At 37.0% G+C, this 22,500-nt stretch overlaps 1 protein-coding gene across 25 annotated transcripts in view; it reads right to left on the bottom strand.

The window, feature by feature from the left end:
• Window positions 1-22,500, bottom strand: part of FOXP1 (forkhead box P1) — a 631,964-nt gene that overhangs the window by 265,889 nt on the left and 343,575 nt on the right. For 2 of the 25 annotated variants that reach the window (XM_034440572.3, XM_087887939.1), the window contains exon 1: window positions 4,830-4,978. The exons of 22 other annotated variants lie outside the window; for them this stretch is intronic. The gene's annotated coding sequence lies outside the window, so the exon portion shown is untranslated. Of the gene's footprint in view, window positions 1-4,829; window positions 4,979-22,500 lie in introns of those variants that run through there. One more of the 25 variants, XM_087887941.1, reaches the window with a different exon arrangement.

Genomic DNA, 22,500 nt, shown 5'->3' with positions numbered 1-22,500 from the left:
TTTTCAGATGATCCAGAGCTTTCTTTTAATTTGAAATAAAATTTGTTTCCCCAAAAATCATTCTTTTAATTTGGCAGCTGCTTCTATCCAAGGAAGCTTATCGGTATAATTATGTATGTTAGCATAGTTTTCCTTTCTGGATCTCTTTACATCCAAAATGGCAATGGATGGGTAAGAATATGGCCGAGGGGCCTCAAGAGTCACTGACAAATAAATGGAAGATGCTCAAGCCCAATAAAATATAGGAGTTAATTGTTAATTTTCTTCTGAATTCAAAATACTATCCTTGAAAGTCCTTCAGTGTTTCTGAATATTGTTTGCTATGCAGTTTTTTTATAAGCTGCAGCAAGCTAACATCTGTATGATATTAATAGCTGTATGAAAAATGTTAATAATAGACTCATATAAAACTTGTACATTTAGAGGAAGAACTGCAATACCATTGCAACTAAAGAGTCATTCTACAGTAAGTGCATCAAACAGAAATCCTCTAGCTGAATTCCATTTGCAAATGCAAATCTTTCAGGTCAGGGAACAACCTAGAAAATCTTACCTATTACTAAAACAAAGTTCCAGTTGTCAGCTTGATTGACAGCAGGAAGTAGTTTTGACAGGAGAAAAAAGTAAAACTACTTTTTATTCCTGGACAGTCGTAAAAAGATTATGTTTAATCTTAGTCCCATTTTTAACTTGGACTCTTTGACTTTTATTTATTAAAACTTGCAAATGACTTGCCTTTTAGCTATCAGAGTAGTCATCAACATTGCAGAGGTTATTATGTTTCTTTCTTTAATTTTAAAACCATGCTTATCTTCAAATTCAGACTTTCTCAGTATTACTCAGTCAGTATTAGAGAGCCAGTTTGGTCTAGTGGTTAAGTCACTAGGCTAGAAAATGGGAGACTGTGAGACTCAAGTTCCACCTTAGCCATGAAAGCCAACTGGATGTCTTTGGGCCGGTCTCTCTTTCAGCCCAATCTACCACACAGGGTTGTTGTTTCTGGGGAAAATAGGAGGAGGAAGGTGTGAACAATCAACCAGTGGAACGACTTGCCTCCAGAAGTTGTGGGTGCTTCATCACTGGAGGTTTTTTAAGAAGAGACTGGACAGTCATTTGTCTGAAATAGTGTAGGGTCTCCTGTTTGTTTAGGGGTTAGACTAGACAACCTCCAAGGTCCTTTTCAACTCTGTTATTCTATGAATAGGTAGGGAATGTTCTATTAATTTCCACTCCCAGGTATGGGCCAGAAAGAGCAAATACTGATTGGCTCTCTGCAATCTCTATGACTTCACAGAAATCTAAAACAACAACAAAGAAGCCTACGTTCATAATTTTGTATGGGTATAAAAAAATCCCAAAATATCCAAAACAAATTTGAGTGTATTTTAAATCTGATGCCTAAGCCAAATGCCCATGCAGTTCTCCTTTGCCTTATCAGTTGAACAGTCAGTAATACAGCAAAGTAATAAAGGAGGGGCAGGATTATTATTAAAAGCACAGCAGCCATGTCAGAAAAGTGATGCACTTGCCATTTTACTAAACTAGATTGGGGTGTGTGTGTGTGTTCCTTTGAGTCAATTTTGACTCCTGGCAATTGCCTGGATAAAGTCCCCACAGTACTCTAAGCAAGATTTTTGAAAGTGGTTTCTTGTTGCCTTTTTCCTGGGGCTGAGAAGGAGTCCCCCATCTGGCTTTGTGCCTAAGGCAAGATTAGAACTCACTGTCTCCCTGTGGTCCCTTAACCACTACTCCAAACTGGCTCTCAGATTGTCTCTGCTTGGTATTTCAATGTGTATCTGGAGCAGTAGCTGGAAAGAAGGTGTAAAACATAATAACCATGATGATCTTTTGAGTGATTCTAATATTTCCCAGTGTCTAAAGTACTTAACCAGCCATCCATCTGTTCAAGACTACCCTCTTGTCTATCCACTCATTACTCCACACCCCCACCAGGCATAGTTGAGCAAATATGTAAGGCCAGCAATGTTATCTGATCTGCCCTTCCCAGCCTCTTTCTAATGACTTGCTGCACTAATCATTAATTACTGCACTAATTATTAATCAGACACATTACCAGAACAGAAACGGGCTTTTTCTGAATAAAAAGACACCTCTCAAAGCAGAGGAACATCAGAGCCGTAGTAAAAGTCCTCCTGTACTTTTCTGTCTTTAAAATATATTATGGCATGTTTTCCCAATACTTGTGTGTGTCAAAGTAAACTATGCCTGCCTCCCTCCCTCTTTAAGGACATACAAACAACGCCTTTTTATAAATGTGGAAAAATATGGAGAAAACATGTTTGCAAACAAGGTTGTTATTGAAGCAGCACTAGCTATGGGTGCTACTGATTCTGTTACGGTGGCAAACCTGGGTGGGAGGTCCATTCCACAAGCACATGAATGCCTATATTATTTATTAAAAACCTAAGATGGAGGAAAAAAGGCTTCCTTCAACAACAAGCCAAGGGTAGTTCTTCCTGCACAAACCACTCTGTGTATTCAAACAGATTGTATACCGATTGTAGTGTTGATAGCGTTCTGGTGCTTTCAAAAACTCTTTTATTTCCTACCCGCTGTGGGTTGTGGCAGCCTTTTTGTATTTTCATTTTCTTTATTAGTTTCTCTACAGCCACAATTTGTAGAATAATAGAGATGATAGGGACCAAAGAGGCTATCAGGTCCAACCTCCTGCACATTGCAGGATTCATTAAACCATTCTCAGATGACTTTCTAACCTTTGTTTGAGTGGCTACCTCTTCCACTGATTGACAGCTCTTACTTCCAAGTTTTTCCTAATGGTTCATCTATATCTACATTTATGTTTCATCCCATTAATTTTTGATTTAACTTTTGGAGCAAGCAGGGTGGATTTGATTTAAATCGAGTTGATTTAAATCACAATTTAAATCATGATTTAAATCACTAATAAAAAGGCTTTATTTAATTCAACTCGATTTAAATCATTATTTTTAAAGAGCTACTCCTTTGACCCACTGTTGACTCACCGATAGTCCCAGTGTTGCAGAATATACAGCCTCATGCTACATAACTAAGCTCCATTTCATGCTGAATAAACTAAATTATTTATGTATCTTAAATAGAAAACTATCTTACGATAGATTTTTATCCCAAAAGTTTTTTATTAAAATAAATTCGATAAAAATCAAAAAAATCCGATTTAAATAAAAAAAATCCGATTTAAATTAAAAAAAAATCATTGATTTTTATCCACCCTGGGAGCAAGTGAGCTCTTCATATATTTAAAGACAACCTTAAACCTTGTCTTCTGCAAGCTAAATACATCTAGATCTTTTCACCATCCTGGAAACCTTTCTGTGAATGTGGCAAATGTAATCAAGCTCTCTTCTAATCTGGCTGAATAGAGAGCTGCCCAACATTATTGAATTATTATACAACGGTGAGTATCAACATGTACCTATGGAGGGTTTACTCAGTTACAATATAAATATAATATACAATTGTATTATGTAAACCAGTCCTAATTGGTCCTAACCAGTCCTAGGTGTCTCCCTCGCTTAGAATGATAGATTTAATTAAAAAAAATTAATTCACAATTCTGGTTTCTTGAAGAGCATGCAGCAAAGAAAAAGTTTTAATCCAAGCATGCCTCATGGCATTCATAAGTCATTATTACAAAAAACACTCCTTCCATAATCTGATCCAATTTATGCCTATTTACGTAGAAGTAAGTTTTTCTGTAAATTATACTCCAACTAATTTAATCTGCAGAATAATAATCTCCAAAATTAAGTGGTGCTTTGCTAAACTATAACATAATATAGTTTAGAAGCATAGTCAATCTCCCCCCCCCCACACCCCTTAAAGAGGAACTGATTAATCACAATTAATGACTTCAAGTGCCTTCTGATTCACCTCCATGACTGCTTTAGGAATCACAACAAACAGAATGGATCAGGTCATTGTGATCTGTTAGTAAATAAATCTCTCTCAGAATTTTGCAAACATTTTCTGACTTGCTTGCCTGGCTGACTAAATGGGTCAATCATTTAATCAGAGCCTTCAAAACTTTCTTGGGCACATACAATTTCTTATTTTAATAGCGGCTCTCGAGTATAACCTTAAAAGCCTCTCATTAAACATTAAAAACAAATATTCTTATTCCCCATGCTTTATTGTTCTCTTTCTTTGAGAAGTAAAGCTAAATGCTAACCAATGTCATCTGATATTCGAATTATATGCAATATAATCTGTCAAATGTAACAATTCCACAATCACTCATTTTAATGGAAATTGAGCAAATTCTCATATCTGTCCCAATAAATTCAATGGAAGACACAGTATCCCATTGCTTTGTGGGTGGTGGCCATGAAGTCAGTGGAGGAAAGAGAAGGGAAAAGTAATGTTTCTCCCCACCTCCAGATTCTTTGCATAACAATATGAAAGGAGTAATTATTGCTGTCAATTTTCCTCTTAGGAATGAAAAAAAAAAAAAAGTAGTGGATATGCTTTCAAACTTAAGGCTAGCACATGAGAATTCACTGGAGGCAAGCAACCAAACTGATCTATATATAGTAGGAAAATAAAGAAGGAATATTAATCGGATTCTTTACTATGTTCTGCTATTATGTAAAGGCTTTATTATTCTCCTCTAAAACAAAAGAAAGATTTCCTTCCCTTTACAATGTGCCGAAGAAGCACCAATAGCTTTTTAACTAAACCCCACACACCTTCACACCAACATTACTGAGTTGCAAGCGTACGCCCACAGACATCCCACTCCACAATTACAAAGCAACTAAATCATATTCAAAGGCTATTCTTTTTTTTTTTTCCCCTTTGGCGATTACCTGGATGACAGCCCCTATCCTTTTGTCCTAGACATTTAAACTTCTCGTTTGATCCACACAGAATTTTCTAGCCATCAGATGTTCTGCTACTGTGCTAGCCGTCCTGCAGAAATGCGCTTTCTCTCTCTCTCTCTCTCTCTCTCCCTTCTGAAAAAAAAAAGCAAACAACTGGATAGCTATCATTACACTAAGGAAATCTCTTGGAAAAAAAAAAAAACACCACCAAACCACTTGCTAATCTTTGCAGCCCCTTCATCCAAAGTTAAAGATAAGAAAAACAAACCTAAGTCAGTTTCAACCACATTCCAGGGACAAGTTCCCGTTTTCTTCTTTTATCAAAACACTAGCTTTTAAAGTCCCCCCCCCCACCGGCCCCCGACCTTGCAGGCTAAACTGCTGCTCACGCCCGCAAACAAAGCCATATTTGTTTAATAACTGATTGCTGCCATGGGTACAGTAAACAAGAGCCCTGGCATTTGTGTTTATGAACAAACACATCTTCTTGCAAGAGCAATTTAACATTAACCAGGTGGAATAATCAACAGATTTCATAGGTGAGACGCTGGGTAGGACAACTGTAAACAGAGCAGGGAGGAGAAAAGGGGCCAGTCTCAGGGAACCAAGGTTGAAGCGGCAGCATTGCAGAGTAAACAGCTGGGGAGAGGTCAAGGCAAACAAACAGTCATCCTTCTGACATTCAGAGGAGTAGAAAAAGGTTGCATGGCCACTGCTGGGAACAATGGGATCTTGAATATACAGCGCCAGGTGCCTTTAAACAAGATGCAATCCCTTCGAGTAATTTGTACTCCTTAGTTATTGCCCTAACTAGACCATAAGCTACATCAACTTATAAAACCACACCACAACTCGAGGAATTTGTAGTCCTTAGTTATTGCACTATCTGGATGATCAGTTACATCAACTTATATGCCTGGAACTCGAGTAAGTTGTTCTCCTTCGTTATTGCACTAATTGGACCGTCAGCTACATTAACTCATAAGCCTGCAACTCGAGTAGTTTTACTCCTTCAGTAATTACACCAACTAAACCATCAGCTACATCAATTTATAAGCCAGTAACTCGAGTAATTTGTACTCCTTAGTTATTGCATTAACTAAATGATTAGCTATATCAACTTATAAGCCTGCAACTCAAGTAGTTTTACTCCTTCAATAATTACACCAACTAAGCCATCAGCTACATCAATTTATAACCCTGTATCTCTAGTAATTTGTAGTCCTTCGTTATTGCATTGACTAAACCATCAGCTACATCAATTCAATTTATAAGCCAGTAACTCGAGTAATTTGTACTCCTTAGTTAGTGCACTAACTAAAAGATCAGCTATATCATCTTATAAGCCTGCAACTCACTCAATAATGCTTGTGTGAAAAGGTGTGTGTTTGTTTCAATCCTCCTGGATTGAATGGATGTAAAAAAAAAACAACAACGCTTTACGAGAGTGGGACAAGGCAACAGAAGTGCAGCTATTGATTCTTACGCACATCTTTATAGAGAAATACATGACATACAGCTGTGAAAAAGAGAAAGCACAGTCTTAAATCACTTTTTCCCACAGGCCTCTTACAAACAGTAATTAATTAGAATGTTTTGATGCCTCTAAAATAAATATTGTGAATATTATGAGCCACACATAAACTTGTCAACTCATATAGAAGTTCAGCACAGCCAATTGCATGTGCACTAAAAAGAGAGGTAAAAATTAAAACTGTACTCTTACATACTAGGAAGGTGGTAAGAAAACACAGATCTTTGCAGATTTTAAGTTTGCTGACCAAGGGTATGTAAATTACCATAGGCAATTAAGAATGTCCCTCATGCTCTCTGGTCAAAGATACGTTTCTGAACTGTACTTTAGACAGAGCAAAATGTGACTGATTGGGCAATGAGGCCAACTCCAATCCCATTCTGTTACCGTCATCTAGCAAGTGTGAGGCTATATAAATTGAACAAATAAATAAACATATCTTCTAGAAGTCATGTTCTGTTCAAAATTAAGTTACCACTATTTCACAACTGAAAACATTTCAATGCAGAAATGTAAGAATGAATAAATAAATAAATATAATGAGATTAATCAAGATGCACTAAACAGCATCAGTTATGAAAATATTGCACATTTAATGTTCTAAAACCTTTAGATGCTGCTCAGTAAAGCAACCAGTCTGATTCTTAGAACTTAGGGGGAAAAAATTCTTTGCTTCACACTTGAAATATTGGGTTACTCATCAGGGAAGGGAGGAAAGTGCGTATTTTTAAGCATTATAGTTTAAATAATTCTGATCAAATTAAATTTTGATTGATATTAGTTTCTTAATAATAGACATCTTTCAGGCTGGGTGGTGCTAACATATAAACCTAGTTCACAGAAGAACTCTTAAATATATATATACATATATACCTCCCTATTTCATAATCTGTACTTTTTTACCAGATTACAGAATCTCAGGAAAAAGACCTCAAAAGAACATCTCATCCAAACTCCTGCTTGGAGTTCTTCTAAAGCATTTCAGACAGTTGACTAGATAGCCTCTCTTTGAAATTATTCAGTGAAATAAACATACCACTTCATGTACAATCTGTTCTATTAGATGACAGGCTATCACTAGTTGTTTTATTGTTTTATGGCTCTTTATAGCTTTGTTATTGTTGTGAGACACCCAGAGTTGTGTTTTAAGATGGACAGCCATAAAATAATAATAAATTAGGCTCCCCCCTCCTTAATATCTAACTTGAGTTTAATTTCTTGCAAATTTGACCCACTGGTTCTGGAGGTTGGTAGTTAAGAGAAATCAACTCTATTTCCACTTCAAATTACATCCCTTTAGATATACGAAGCCTGCTATCATATACCCTCCTCAATTCACTTCTACAGGCTAAACATTTTTAGTATTTTTAATCATTTTTCATTGGACTTGAACTCCAGTCCTGGCACCATCATGGTAGTTTTCCTCGGAATTCCAATTTTTCAAAGTCCTTTTTTTTATTTCAGTGCCCACAATTGAAAACAATATTCTAAATGAGGCTTGACCAAGACAGGATACAATAGGAAACTATTTCCTATGATCTGGACTCTGTGTGTCTCCAGCCTTCTTCTTCTTCTTCTTCTTCTTCTTCTTCTCCTTCTCCTCTTCCTCCTTCTTCTTCTTCTTTATAATATTATTATTATTATTATTATTATTATTATTATTATTATTATTATTAGTAGTAGTAGTAGTAGTAGTAGTAGTAGTAGTAGTAGTAGTAGTTAATCTTTAGTGAGATTCACAGCCTTTGAGGCTGGTTAATAGCTCAGCAGCTCGAGTCCTAACCAAGGACCTAGGAACTGTTAAGGTATCGTCGGAGGATGTAAGCTGTTCTGAGCAAGGTGGTATTATTATTATTATTATTATTATTATTATTATTATTATTATTATTATTATTATTATTATTATTAAATTTATATGCTGTCCCTATCACTGTAATAGATCGTAATAAAAAGATAATAAAAACAATTAAAAGTTAATAAAAGTTAAATTAATTATTAGCAATTCAATTGTAATGCTGGCTTGTTTTCAATGCAATCTACTAGAACAAGTAGATCTAGAATATGTACTATTGCCAGGTACTATTAGTACCAAGTACTATTCTCTATTTTATACTCATGTTTTTGCATGTTTTGTCTCGGTGTGCAAGACCTTTCTTCCCTTTCATTTGGTTCACTGTTAAACCTCTCTAAATCTTTATGAACATTACCTTGCTGTTCTAATGTATTACCCATTCATCCTGTGTCATCTGTAAATTTGTTCATCACCCCAGGTCATAAACAAATACATTGGAAAAAAAAATGGCTCAAGGCAGAGCCTGTGGCACTTTATAATAATCACCAAACAGATGTGGAAACATCTATGAATACTCTCTTGGTATGGCCCATTCAACCAATTAACCTCTAACAGTTGCATCAGCTAACTCTTATCTTTTATCATTAATGAAGATATCACTAAAAAAAAGTCTGTCTATGTCAACATAAGATTCCCCCAACTTATTAAGCTAGTTAACAATGTCAAAAAAGGAGATAAGGTTTGTTTGTCTCAAACCCATGCTGAAAATGTCAACTGTTGTGTTTCTATCCAAGTTCTCACAAATGTGCTGTTTAACAATATGCTTGAAGAGCTTGTTCACAATACATAACAAACTGATAGGTCGGTAACTTCTCATGGCCATTTTTTTCTGATTGTTGAGGAATCATTTGCTGTCCTCCAATTTTCTGGAACTTCAGCAGTACTCTTGAGACTTTCCAAGATTCATTTAACAGTTGCTCAGTTGCTTCATTAGTTCTTTTAGCACACTAGGATAGAATTCATCTGACCCTGGAGACATACGTTCAATTAAACTAGTTTTCTTTTATATTCCTTTTATTTAACTTGAGCTGAGCTCCCTCCTTTCTCTAGTGCACTATTTCTCAGCCTCAGCAACTTTGAGATGTGTGGACTTCAACTCCCAGAATTCCCCAACCGTTGGCTGGAGAATTCTGAGAGTTCATCCAAACATCTCAAAGCTACTGAGGTTGAGAAACACTGGGCTTTCTTCCCTTCTGATGGAAAAACCAATTCAATGTGTTTAAACATTTTACTTTCTCATCATCATCATCATCAGGGGTGGTATTCAGCTGGTTCGAACGAATTGATAGTGGCAATCTTGGGTGGGCCTGCCCACCTGCTCCGGCACTATGACATCCTATTTAGCCACATTTTCAAGGCCAGGCGCATGCACGGAAGGCACATGCACGAGCAAAGCGAATGCACGGAAGGCTGAGCGCATGTGTGGAAGGTGTGCGTGAGCGCAAAGAAAGCATGCGCACGTGGGGCCAACTGGTGGTAAAAATATGTGAAACCCATCTCTGATCATCACCATTATCAATTATCCCTGAAACTCCAGCCTCTTTGCATGTCCTTTTGTTTCTGACATTCCTGTTTGTGTGTGTGTGATGTTTTTAGCATTTCTTGCAAGCTTGAGCTCTTTCTTCACTTTAACACAGTTTATAGCAATTGCCTTGCATTCTTTTTGCTTCTATATCCCTCCTTCAGCTTTGTATTCATGTTATTTCTCTTTAGCATTTTAGAAAACTTTGGGTGAATTTCCATTGGTCTACTTTAGATGTCTCCTAATTTTATTTTCTAACAGGGTGTTTTTTGTTTATTTTTGTAATTGTGCTTTCAGTATCTTGTTTTGCAAGATTCCTGGACACTTCATTCCTTCAAGATCTTAAGCCATTAGATCAGGCCTACCTTTCATCTCAGTTCACCAAAATCCATTCTGATATCCACTACACTCTTTTCTATTCACGATTTCCTTTGTACAATGAATTTAAAAGATAACATGCTCACTGTCTCTCATGGTTTTAATCAACTTCATTTAAAGTAATTCTTCCTGTTAATAAAACTTAGGTCCAGAATAATGAATCCCCTTATTCCTTCCCCCACTTTCTGAAATTTAAAATGGTCAGCAAGAAGAGAGAGGAATTAGTTGGATCTATGATTCTTGGTACAGTTAAGTTACCAGCAGAAACACTCCCATTGTTGCTATCACACACTCTATCCTTATTTTCTGTATATCCTATTAATCTATAAGAAATTCCCATGACAATAATACACTTTTTATCTTTTTATCTTAACCCCATGTGCTCTTTGCGGTATCCCCATGCACAAATGAAACTTTGGATTTCAATAACTGAGTGAATTATTCCCACTTTAGATGTAACTACTGCCCAATTTGTTGGGCTGCACTGTACATGGCTCCTGCGAACAATTTTTGGCGAGGGAAGGGGTGTGTGTTTCTTGGTAACACTTTCAAGGATGGCTTGTCATTATCTTCTTTCTATGTCTGAAAGTAACTGTCCCAGGATCATCCAGCTAAGACAGGAGCAGAACTCATGGTCTCCCAATTTTTAGCCTGATGCCTTTAATTATTATACTAAAGCGGCTCTTGAACATATAATACCATTTAAAAACTCCTTTCTTTCTGCTGTTTACCTAGATACATGTAATTTGTATCTTAATTTGTACCATCTAAAGAAAGTGCGTATTTTTATGGTACCAGATTCAATCTCCAAATCCTTCTCATACAACTGGAAAAACTCCTGCGTAAGACCATGGAAAGTCACTGCCAATCATGATCAAGTCGATAATTCTGATTAAATAGATCAATGTTCTGACTAAGTCACTGAGGACGTCGGCTAACACATAGCATATTTAGTAATGATAAAACTGACACAAGGGACACAAAATAATATCTGGACTTAATCAGAACTTAATTAGAAACAATTACATGATCATTTTTTATTACACTGAGGTGGTGTTGCAGAAAATAAACATGACAATAACATGCCTATATATTGTGATTAGATTACATCCAAGCACACCCAAAAGTAAGGCATAAGAAAGAAAATTTCTTCTAACCCTAACTATACACACCTATATCTATTTATTCAATAATATAATTACTATTGAAAAAATGTTGGGAAGGGAGTGCACTATTAACAGAACATTGGGAAGGGAGAACAGTATTGAGACTTATTCATGCTGCATATATACTAGTAGCAGGTGCTGGTGTTAAGACTCACCTTATAGGGGAGCTGATGGTATAAAAATAAGTAAATAAAATAATATACAAATAAATAGAGAGAGTAGAAGAAATCAGTGTGTCTATTTGAAAACTCGTCATATTAGAACTTTTGTCATTGTGGCTAATCATGCTATTCACTTTCTCCAGAAGGTTTAGCCTGGATCCTTCAAAGGTGTCTCTCATCGATCTTTGTGTTTGTGTCCATGCACATAATTGAATGGGCAGTCCCAGCAGAAACAGTCTGTGTAGGCACACACTCATGCAGACAACTGGAGAAAGTCTTCTAGATGATGTAGTACTTCATATGGCCTGTAATGATTGTATAGTTCTGTCTTCTATATCTTCTCTGTTTTATCCCAGGAACCTTGGTAATTTTGTTATTAAAAAAAAAAACAAAGAAAAAAAAATACCCAAAGGCAAGTATTCCATTTTCAGAATTTTAAAATTCAAATGGCACAAATCTGAAATCTAATGCATAATGTTGCATGGCCAGCCTATTATTTCAGCATTAAAATATCTACAGATTACAACTGAATTTCTTCTGTGATCCTTTGCAGACATGTAAAATCAGTTTCTTCAGTGAAAAGGAAGTACTGTATGATAAAAACTACAAGCATATCATTCAAATGCTTTATTGGTCAAATAGATGAATGCCTTTATTAGTTCAACCCTTTTTGTAATGGAGTGCCACTGATGACCCAGTGTTATCCTCATCTCCCTGCTATTAATCACATCTCTAAGAGCTCATTTTGCTTTAAAATCTTAAGAAATTGCCATAATTTAAAGACATGGTATCTTCGTAATGGGTAATGTTTCATAGTCTGTATCGCTTCCTATAACAATACCTTTGTGACAATGCTGAGCACAATATTAAATCACTAGAAAGCTAAATTAAAATATTTAAATGATGAAAAAGCTATATGTAATCTATATTTTGCATATCTTACTTGCCATATCTTTACTGGATTAAAATCACAGCATTTTTAGAATTGCAGAAATCAAACATGTATGACTTACGTTTAAGCTTATGAAAACATTTCCTGGGCAAATTCAAAATAACACATACTTTTAATAGGATCTATAGTTATTTATTTATTAATCACATTTATATTGTGGCTGCCCATTTCACAAAAACCACCCCTGGGCAGCATTCCACAATCAAGAAAACAACAAATATACAAAAACAATCATTATAAAAATAGAAATGTCATTATGAAAATGACAATGTTATATAAAAAAGTAAAATGTACAAACCATATGAAAGAATGAAAAGATCAACCACAGTAAAGCCATCAAGAATATCTTGGCTACCCTGGATCCCCAGGTCTGTTGACTAGGTTTTGAGGGATTTCTAAAATGATAGCAGGGATGTAGCTAACCTGACGTTGGACGGGGAGGGCAGGGGTGGGTTCTACTTATCTTTACTACCAGTTCTCAATGGGGCTCGCGTGCACGCTTGCGCTTCTGCACATGCACAGAAGCTTCCTGATGATGTCAGGGTCAGTGAGCGGAGCCTCCCGCCGGTTTTACTACTGGTTCTATAGAACCGGTCCGAACCGGGGGCAACCCACCATTGGGGGAGGGGCAGGGAATGTCAGAGTTTCTTGTAAAAATCAAAACCAGAAGCACACACCGATAAACTGATGCAGCAGGATTCATTAACTTCTTTATATTCACAATAAGACATGAAGTAAGTTTACAATACCAACAGCAGATTCACAGTTTCATTTCAGCAGAGCAGACAGCATGCACACTGGTTTCAGTTTCTCTTTTTTCTGCACAGATTCAGAAGCTGCAGACTAAGACACGCCTGGCTCCAGTCTGTCTCAGCTCCCAATTGGCTTAGTTGCTATGCCTATTCATTGGCTGACCTTGTTACCATGTCTTCCCAGTCATGAATATTCTGACAGGGAAGATAGACTGTTCTGTAGGGAAATATAGGTTCCTGGAAGATGGTACATGCATCATGCCTTCTCTGCCAGATCAAATGGGACAGGTGGATGTAATCGGAGAAGGGGTCCCTCAGATAGCCCGGTCCCATGCCATAAAGGGCTTTAATGTTTGAATTGGACCCAGAAACAGAGTGGTTGCCAATGCTGTTCATGGAGCAGAGGTGTAATATATAGTCTTCTGGTAGCACATATAACAGCCTCCAACTCTGCATTCTGTACCAGTTGAGCTTCTGGATGCTCATCAATGGCAGTCCTATGTAAAGCACATTACTGTAGTCCAATCTGAAATGACTAGGACATAGATGATTGATTGTAAACAGAGCCTCCCAATCCAGAAAGGGATGCAACTAGCATGAAACAGAAAGCTCTCCCAACCAAGACTACTCTTGAGAAGCCTGGACATCATAGTCAAATCCTAAGGAGATGAGATTGTCAGTAGTTATTCTTTAAAAGAATGGACAGAATTTTAAGGCAGGCTCAGATTTATTGAGGCAGTCTGTGATATGTTATAGGGCCGTGATGGCGAACCTATGGCCTGCGTGCCAGAGGTGGCATGCAGCACCCTCTCCGTGGGCACAGGAGCCATCGCCTCAGTTCAGTTCCGCCGCACATGCACACATGCCTACCACTGGCCAGCTGGTTTTTGAGTGTCTGCCGCATATGCGTGGGGGCAGGGCGCATGTGGGGGGGCTGCACGTGCATGCAGGGGATTGGGGCACATGCAGGGGTGCATGTGAATGCGTGGGGACCAAGCGTGCATTGCATTTTGGGGGTTTGGGCACGTGCACTTTGGGCACTCAGTCCGGAAAAGGTTAGCCATCACTATTATAGGGGAAAATAAGCAATTTCAATTGGGCCCAGACTTCAAAGAAGCAACTTCAGAATAGATTTAATTGTTTTTTCCAGTTAACAAGGCTCCCACCTTCTGCATCAGATGCAAGTTCACAACTCCAGGAAGAATATATTGCAAAGGTCCACTTCTTTGGTAATAAAGGGATAAAACAGTGTTGCAAGAACAGAACTGGTTCCCTAAGAGCTGGGTGAAAGAGCCTATTTCCAGCTTCCAACCGTTGTTTCAGCAGGAGCTCTGACTCCACAAGCACTTTCTAAGTTATTTCTTCCAGAGAAGGAAGTGGGATATATCCTAATCTTTTGTTGAATAAATAATTGCATAGTCAATTTTTCACAGTTTTTTTTTGTTGTTCTTGTTGTTTAATTATATCACATTTTAGCAACCGTTCAAAGTTACAATGCCACTGGAAAAAAAGTGACTTACGACCAGTCTTTGTATTTATGACCATTGCAGTATCTCCATGGCTACATAAACAAAATTTGGGGGACTGGCAATCACCATGTATTTACAACAGTTATATTATCGTGCATTTAAATTCAGTGGATGTTATACTTACTGATTTGTGACTCTACTTATACCTTGAAAAATAAGGCTATATCTTATTTAAGAAAGAAGAAAATACCAGCCACCACATAATTCTGCTGAATTCTTAGGCGCTCATTCCCAAAATAATTCAGAATTGTTTTGGACCTTTGCGTGAACATAGCATCTCTCTCCTATTCATTAAGCAATCTTTTAGAGTCTCTTGCACCATTGTCTAAAGTATTTCTTCAAAATTATTATTTTAGTACGCCCAGTAATAGTGGACTCTTCTGTCTAATTGTCAATAAGGTCAGTGCAACCAATTTCTCTGAGAGAAATATGAGATTTTTTTCTCTACTTCACTAAATCATATTGCTTAAATTTTGATATTAATATTTGTATTAATATTATTTGTAATCTGCTTTGGGAAGATTATTTTGGAATGCAGGTTTAAACAGTTATAATAAATAACTGATAAATATAGTAGTTGCTTTTGATTTTAAAGCTGTACATCAGAGTGATTCTTATCTGCTGGAATTAAAATTGATTATATATTATAAAACAGACTGAGGAACACGTGATAAAAATCAGTCTTTTTTCCTTGCCACTGACTGCCGAGAGTTCAAATTATCTCTTCTCCTGCTCTGAAAGTCAGGCTTTAAAAATAGAAGGCTGGAAAGAAAGGTAGACCCTGTCAAAGCATACTTTGTGAGTGGATGCAGAATGACAGGGAAATTTGAAGCCTTCAGAATATGTTCCAATTTCCAAGTCTGAGCAGAGAATCTTTGCTTGAAAGATTTTTCCCGTTGAATTTCACCCAAGTCCATTGTGCTACGTTTTTTCCAATACCCTTAATTGTTTACTTCAGCGAATGACCCCAGATGCTTTTATACATATACAGTTTTGCTCAAATTTACAATAATACATCATGGTAGTCTTAAGACTATCTAAACACAAAACATCATTCTTTACAAAGTATGACAGATAGGTTCTGCTAAAATAGAATTAAAGTATTGCAATGATGAAAAGAAATGACTTCTTAAAAATTCCCAAGTACACAGGGAGAACAAAGAAGAGTACTATTATATAATAGGAATATATGTCTTAACAAAGGACACAGTTCTCATCCTAATGTGCTAAAATCATTTGTGATTTGATCATTTGTGCATCTGAACCTTTGTGTCGCAAAGGTCCAGATGCTAAGTGACTGATGGGTGGAGAGAAACTGCAGTCTTAAACTTTAGATTTAACTCCACCTGAAAATGTGACCTCAAAATGGAAATATAACTTCTCAGCATAAAACTAAAGAAATCTATTATCCACAAATGCAACATTTTGCCAAGCAAGTTAATTCACAAATACAGCCCCCGCCCCCCACATATATATGTTAGCCAGTCTTAATTCTAGCCCTCCATTCCCCAAAGAATGATAACCCTGTATCATAGCTCATGGATAGCACTGTGGACCAAAAATGAACCAGAACCAGAGAATGGATCATTATCATATAGCAAGCCTGATATATCTGACCTGTAGCTCCAATAAAATTTGACATAGCCCTCAGCAGAAGTAAATGACCACCTAGACCAGGTGGTTTAGGTGTGGTGTCAAATTTGTGGCCTGCGAACCGGATGCGTCACGTGCCACCCATGCCCATGCCCAGTTTAGCAAAGGGGGGGGGAGTCCTGATACATCATGTGATGCTGCCATGACAACGTATGTATTTAGGGTGCTGTGACAACATCCACTGTAGTTAGGGCATGTTACTCTTCATGAGAAGGTATTATGACTGTCAAGGTTGTTAAAGAGCCCCTCCCTTGTGAAATTCTGCTTCTACTGTTTGCAGGTAAGGAGCTTACACTTGTAAACAGACAAACGGATTGTGGGCAAGTGCCCATTTTGCAGCAGATTAAGCTCTGAATAAACGGGTAGATCTGTGACTGGAACAGTTCCAACCTTCCTCTTGAAATAAAAAGCTCTTCTGACAATACAGCCGGTTGCAGCCCTTCATCAATTGCCGATCTTTTGACGAGGAAGGCTTAATTTAAATCAAGAGAATAGAGTTGTCTCAGCTAGCAGAAACAATGATAAGTAAAGAACCCCTTTTTACTCGTAAGTAGATCTCCCGGCATGGAGAGCTTTTAACTGTCACTTAAAATAATGTTATCTGGCATATGTACCAGTGGGATACAACTATGTTTTAAGCAAAAGACAAGCATCTTCCTGTAAAGGAATCCCAGTTCAGACAATTATTAGAAAAACATCAATATTGAGAAGTGGATTTCTCTTTAAGAATCATTCACTCCTATACAAGCAAGTTAAAATGGCAGCAATAGATGAGTACCCCAGCTTCCTGATCCAACATGCTAAATAATGATGTGCTCAAGCTTTGTCTGATTTCTGGAATTAATATGAGTTAAATTGTAGTTAACACAATCTTAACTACAATTGGAGACCAAGGTACCTGTCTGGTTTTTACACATCTTAACTATTTGTGATCTTAAATGGGGGTTATTACTGTATGTTGTTAAATCCTCTTTTAGCGTTTGAACATGGACATTAAAACTGTTATAAAACGGGAGTAATTTTAGTCTCGATTTCTTTGCAGAACCCCTGGACGTGTGGAATATGAAACAAAGCAAGTGGTGGGTTGCCCCCGGTTAGGACCAGTTCTATAGAACCAGTAGTAAAACCAGCAGGAGGCTCCGCCCACTGTCCCTGACATCATGAGAAGCGATCTGCGCATGCACAGAAGCAAGGTGTGTGCATGAGCGAAGCGAGTGCGCGTGCACATTCCCATTGCGAACCGGTAGTAAAGGTAAGTAGAACCCACCCCTGAAACAAAGATGCAAAAGGAGTGGAAGAAGACTTATCCCTGCCATACCACATTTTCTTTATTATGTTTCAATCCTAATGGATGACCATGGTTTCATTTCTACCATCCATTACTGGATGTGGCTGGATATTGACTGGAAAAAGAAATTAATCAGCAAACTGACCATAGCACCATGTGTTATCTGGCAAACCAAGAGGAAAATAGCCTATCGCTGGTTAGCATGTTGCATAACCAGTACAACCCCTTTAGTCCCAATGAAATGGTGAGAGGCCTTGGAACTGTGGGCTTGGCCACTATTAGATCAGCATGCTTGTGACTTGTCAGAACTACCTGGGGGGATGATATGTGGATGGGCCCAGACAGAGGATCCCTCAGTGAGGTAGTGATTCCATCTGCATTTAAGAAGACTGTGGTCCATTCCTTCCTCAAGAAATTATTGCTAGATCTGACAATATTGGACAATTGTAATCCAATTTCCAACTTTCCTTTTTTAGAATAAGTTTTGGACAAGATTGTCCATTGTTTTTATGACTGTTTTTTATTTGTTTCTACACTGCCCAGAATCACTGTAAATTGGACAGTCATACAAGAATGGATGAATCTGGATAAATAAATAGATAGATGCATTAAAAATAACAAGGAATATTAGGTCATTGACAAATAGCAAATGGCACACAGTTCTCAAGTTATTCACAGTTCTCAATTATTCTTGAACAAAATAATTGAAAAAAGGTCATTGTTAAATTGCTGTAATACCTTAAGAGCTCGAATTCTATTTCCCTTGGATTAATTAGACAGAAAGATTTATAACATTATAAATCCTAATAATCTCACCAATGTAAGAACATCTATGTCATACTTAACAACTCATTTCTGAGTGAATACCATCATTACATAATTATCAGCATCTGAAATCCACCTCTTCCATTTTATTACCCCCTGACCTCTTTGATTCCCCTTTTGCTTCAGTCTGTGTATGAGTGCATGTGTGTATTGTTCCTGATAGTATATATACATGAAGTCTATAATCCCCAGGAATGTATGCTATAATATTTCTTTGATCTTAACGTGTCACAACACTTAGTTTTCCTCCTGTGAAGATTGTTAGATTGTGAGAGCATGAAAATCTGCGAGTGATTCTATAGCACAGGTGTCAAACTTGATTGCGTCACGTGACATATCACGACTTTTTTGCCTTTGCGTAATTGGGGTGGGCGTGGCCTGTGCATGATGCATCCAACCTGTTCTATAGGATTGGAGGAGCATAATAGGTAAAGAACAAGCCTTCAACTGTGGTACAAAAGTAAGTTATAAGTTGGTTAAAATCATATATGGGGACCTTTATCACAAGACTTAACATTATGTGTCACATCCCATATACTTTTATATACTCCACAAACCTTTCCACATATAAGGTTTTCAAGGCTTGTGGGGATCAGAGCATGACCAATAATCATACTGTTCTGTTTGCTTAATAAACAAACAGAATGACCTTCACTATTAAGAGGACTATTTCATTGATTATATATAGCAGCCTTATCTTGCAGTCTTTATACTAATGCAGTATGGGCATCATTTTGGAAATTATTGTTCATGAGTTTATAAGATTAGGACAAAATCCTAAATGTACTTATTTCAAACATGGCAAAGTTGTGAGTTGTTAACTTGAAAGGTGACAGCCCGGGTTTGAGACCTGAGCGCCATGCATCAGGGTCAGTTCCGTTACTCGTCCCAGCTCCTATCAACACAACAGTTCAAAAGCAAGCAAATGCGAGTACATAAATAGGTAGTGCTTTGGCAGGAAAAATTACTGCGTTCCATATTTTCATGCTGGTCACATGATGACAGAAGCATTTCTCAGATAATACAGGCTCCCTCGGCTCAGAAACAGAGATGAGCATCTCCCCCTTGAGTCAGTCATGGCTGGACAGGGGAAACCTTTAAAGGGTTCAAATTAGTAGCCACTCTTTATGTTCTTCCTCTTGGCTATGTTAATGTGCATTTGTTCAAATCAGTACAATAATATCCCAGCATAATTTGAATTGCTTAATGATCAGCTGATAACCTGCAACTTGGCCTATTTCTGCCTTACAAAATGAGCTATCTTTTTTTTTAGAGACAAATGGAGACTGTAAAAAAATGAAAACAGGAGAAAGCATGGCCCTGCAAAAATATTGTTCTTATTTAGAACAGAACCAATAATATATCTCTTCCAGTTTAAATTGACCTGAAGGACCATACTTTTTTGTAACAGACAGTTCTACTGATATTTTGAAAGACCACAGAATACATGTTTAATATCGCTTCTTTTCGTCTTCCAAAAGGCCTGGTATTTAATTATATATAAGGTACCCACATAATGCCAGAGTGGTGCTTTACAAAATGTAGATCAGGCATTTCATAGACAGGTCCCTGGACGTTTACAACCATAAAAGAATGTGAAGCGCTTCACATGAACCACAATAAACATACAATGAACGCTCCAATCAATTTCACCATCATTTCCACTATCACAGCATTATAGAATCATCACTCAAATAGCACCCACCACAATAAGGCAATATTAGATTTCAGAGGACTTGTCTTGATTGCCTTTCAAAAGGAAGTCAAGGTTGCCATCAATCTAACCTCCAAGGGAAGACTATGCCGAAGGGTGTAAGTGATTGTGTCATCATCAAGATTGTGAAGGACGCGTTATAAGGCATTCCTATGCCAAGACTTGTGTTAGGAGAAGACAGAAAACAGAAGTTGAACCCTGGAAGAGCTAAGAAAAAAAATAGGCTGTTTTCACAAAGCACTGGGGATAAAAAAAGTCTGGGTCACAAGGTTATATCTTCTAACAACCAATAGTAGGATGTCTTTAAGCCGTGGCCAGAGGATTCTGAAAAAGCAGTCTTAGAGTACAGAAAATGACCACTGTTGATAAGCTACTTTTCTCTCTAACCTTCCTCTCTCAGAACATTTGGATCTTGAATACCAAAATATTATCCTATTTCAATTCATTTAGGAATTTAAAAGCCCACTTGCTAATGAAAGATATTTCAGGACAGTTTTTGTAGGCTTATGAATATGAGAAACCTCAGCATTCTTAAATTCAACACATGGTTAAATCTTGAAGGCATTTTTTTTTCCTTTCTGAAAGACTGAGACATTATAGAGACATGGATTAAAGTCACAGAATGGAGTTTTGAGAAGACACCCTGCCAAATATTACTTCCGAAAGGTTTGCTAGGATTGTAGGAACAAAGGTGTGATCACTAAATTGATCCATGAGCATAAGAGCAAAATGTAATTTCATTGCCTGGATTACTATTCATTTCTATAGAAAAAAAAATATGGGCTAAAATCTGAGATGTTTGCATGGGGAAAAAAAGACTTTTAAAAATCCTTAAAATCAATACATACAATATTCAAACTAGGCTCATTTTAAGAAAGAATAATTATGTAACAGGCAATCTAAAAGACAATCTGGTTCTGGATTAGAACACTCTATTAACCTATAAATACTTGATGAACAGGTAAGTCACCTAAAAGAAGACTGTTGAATGGATTATCCTGGGCCCAATACTAGTGATCAGATTCAATGGTTTGGGGACAATAACTCCTATATAATAAATATTTTCACTTAAAGCAGTGTACAAAAACTACATTTTGCATGTATTAATGGTTTTTTAATGTTTGTATTATGTGTATTTTATCTTTTGGCTGTTCACCGGCCTGAGTCCTTCGGGAGTAGGGCGGTATATAAATTTAATTAATAAAATAAAAATAAATAAATAAATATTGTCTCCTGAAAATATACAATATACTGATTGACCTATTATATTTGAAAAATGATAAACAAGTAAATTCACTTCTTCAAGACAGCTCCAAAAACTTAATTTACATCATTATATGTCAGACACAAGAAACCAGACCTCCACGAGTAAGCTTCAAGTTCACTACTTTAGTATGTTCTGCCTATTTACAAAGGAATCCCCCGGACTGCCAGCCTTAGCCTGGGAATACATAGATAAGGTTCTACAGAGTTTAAGGAGGTGTCGGTTCTGGACCTTCTGTGACTGCACAAGGACTCGAGGCTAATTCCATGCTTGAGCCCCCTCTCCGACATGGCTGGGTTTTTTTCCAACATCATATCCATAATTTTCAACTAACTTTCCTCAAACTTTAGAGTTAATAACTATTTTGGGAAAAGCAATAGTAGAGATAATATGTTTTCTGAAATCATGTGCATTATTCCCAGGGTAAAGTGATCACAATCTGGGTCATTAATCAATCACATTGCACATAACGACAAAACCTCAGTCAGTTTGTTGTGGTTGTATAAGGTTCTATTGGAGAATCAAAATGATTCTGCCATATAAAAATGGAAGAAATGGAGAAAAGTCTGAACAAAGGAGTTCAATATGCGAGGGTGGTATCATAACCCTTCCATCACCTACAACACACACAGAAGTACTGTATCACATCTGATTAAGTTCTTTTAGCAGCAGCCCAATCTAGTAAAAAATAAGATGAATGCAATGTTGTGTTTAGTAGTATTTATCTTAATATCCAGTAAAATTAAATTAATAAGTCTAAGTATTAATTCTTATGCACCACCCAGAGTTGTTTTTGGTGAGATGGGTGGCTATAGAAATTTGACTGACCAATAAATAAATAAATAATAAAATAATTATATTTGTGTTATAAAAACTAAAGGAAGAATACCGTTCTCCAGGATTTTATTTTGATTTCTAATTTAAAAAAAACAGATCACAGCTGATTTCCTATTGGGCAACACATTAAACACAGGTAACTTAATTTCATCTGGCCTATAAATTCATCAATTCACTCACAATTGATAATTGTATAATGATACATTAAATTGGATGATTTTTTTCTTGA

The sequence above is a fragment of the Pantherophis guttatus genome, chromosome 2 (genome assembly GCF_059756535.1).
Source record: "Pantherophis guttatus breed Tessera chromosome 2, ASM5975653v1, whole genome shotgun sequence".
NCBI classification, from domain to species: Eukaryota; Metazoa; Chordata; class Lepidosauria; order Squamata; family Colubridae; genus Pantherophis; species Pantherophis guttatus.
Note: the sequence above shows the minus strand (reverse complement) of the source record. Positions and strands in the feature narration are given on the sequence as shown.